Genomic DNA, 2332 nt, shown 5'->3' with positions numbered 1-2332 from the left:
TGTACAAGCGAAAGGGGAACCGGCAAGCCTGTGATAACCATCGGGGCATTTCCTTGCTCTCCATCGCAGGCAAGATACTTGCCAGGATCCTACTTAACCGCCTCACAGCACACCTTGACCAAGGTCATTTGCCTGAGAGCCAATGTGGATTCCGGAAAGAGCGCGGAACCACTGACATGGTGTTTGCTGCAAGGCAGCTGCAAGAGAAATGTCAGGAGCAAAATGCTGATCTGTTCTCCACCTATATCGACCTCACTAAGGCCTTCGACACCGTGAGTAGAGAGGGACTGTGGAAGATCATGGCCAAGTACGGATGCCCTCGGAAATTTATTTCCTTGGTCAGCCAATTCCATGAAGGCATGCAGGCTCGAGTCCAGGACAATGGTGAAACATCTGCTCCTTTTGCTGTCACAAATGGTGTCAAGCAAGGCTGCGTCCTGGCTCCAACGCTGTTCAGCCTCATGTTCTCTGCAATGCTTACTGATGCCTTCAGAGATGGCGATGTTGGAATCGGCCTAAAGTACCGAACAGATGGCAAGCTGTTTAACCTCAGAAGGCTTCAAGCAAAAACGAAGGTCATGACAGACATCATCAGAGACTTTTTGTTTGCTGATGATTGTGCCCTCAACGCTGGATCTGAAGCTGACATGCAACTCAGCGTCGACAAGTTTGCCACTGCCAGCAGGAACTTCGGCCTTACCATCAGCACGAGGAAAACTGAAGTTCTCCATCAGCCAGCCCCAGGGAAACCCTACGTTGAGCCCAACATCACAGTCAACGGTCAGAGACTCAGTGCGGTGGAGCGGTTCACATACCTTGGCAGCACACTGTCACGAAATGTGACAATCGACGATGAAGTGAACGTCAGGATTGCAAGAGCAAGCGCAGCTTTTGGTAGACTCAATGCAAATGTCTGGAACAGAAGAGGCATTAGTCTTGAGACCAAGCTAAAGGTCTACAGAGCAGTAGTTCTCCCCACACTACTGTACGCCTGCGAAACTTGGACAGTGTACCAACGACATGCCAAGAAGCTGAACCATTTCCACACAACATGCCTCAGGAAGCTACTGAACATCAAGTGGCAAGACAAGACCCCTGACACAGAGGTGCTCGCAAAAGCCACCCTTCCCAGCATCTTCACCATCCTGATGCAGTCCCAGCTTCGCTGGACTGGACACGTGGCGCGCATGCCAGACCATCGGCTGCCCAAAAGGCTCTTCTATGGCGAGCTGCAACAAGGGAAGAGATCACACGGAGGTCAGAAGAAGCGCTTCAGAGATACTCTGAAAGTCTCTCTGAAAGCGTTTGATATCAACCCTGACTCCTGGGAGGAATCTGCAGTGGACCGTGACAAATGGCGCGCTGCTGTGCACAAAGGCGCCAGGTTGTGCGAGGCCAACAGGACTGCTGCAGCTGTTCAGAAGAGGCAGGCCAGAAAGTCACGGGCAAACAAGCTCCCTGACAATGATATGCCTGTCTTTGTCTGCCCCAACTGTCAGCGGACATTTCGTGCGCAGATTGGACTATTCAGCCATCTGCGCACTCACAGATAGATTCATGAGCATTCTTCCCCCCACCCCACCACCACCCTCCCCCCATCCCCCATCCCCCATCTGGATGACAACGATGGTCATCATCGATCTCGATGGACACACCACCACCACCACACCGTGAGCCTGCCCACTGAAGTGAACCGGCGGCCCGGAGGGATGGGCTCCGTCACTGATCGAGGCTTTCTCACGGTTGCCCATCATTGGAGATCCACCCATGATGATGAGTCAAAGCAAATATATAATGAAATAAAATAAAACGCCGGCAAGGGGGTTGGGGGGCGTGGGGGAAGGGGGCGAGTAACTAATCCACTGACAAAAAAAAGAAAAAGAAAAATGAAAAACAAAAACAATAATGATAATAAATAAATATAATAAACATACAGACGCGCACGCGTGCACACACACACACATACACACACTGTGACCGTGACACACACACACACACACACATACACACACAGATCAACAGAAAATCATGAGAGATCGTGGCAGCAACAACAGCACTATCGGAGCGGTGGCCTCAGTGCCGGCGGCCACTGAGTGTGACTGAAGTCTCGGTGATTGGATGACACAGGAAAATGATGAATATAAGCGCCAAAAAGGTAGCAAATGACTCTGTGTTTGTAAAACGCTTAGACATTGTGTCTTCGACACAGACGCTACATAAATATATCCATATCATCATCATCATCTCTGCAGGATTAGATGGGCTGTCCTTCATCAAGGGAAGTAATTCTCCTCAAAATACCTGGTAAGAATTACCGACAGGTGTCGCAGGT

The sequence above is a fragment of the Babylonia areolata genome, chromosome 1 (assembly GCF_041734735.1).
Source record: "Babylonia areolata isolate BAREFJ2019XMU chromosome 1, ASM4173473v1, whole genome shotgun sequence".
In the NCBI taxonomy this organism is placed as follows: Eukaryota; Metazoa; Mollusca; class Gastropoda; order Neogastropoda; family Buccinidae; genus Babylonia; species Babylonia areolata.
This window is presented reverse-complemented; position numbering follows the sequence as displayed.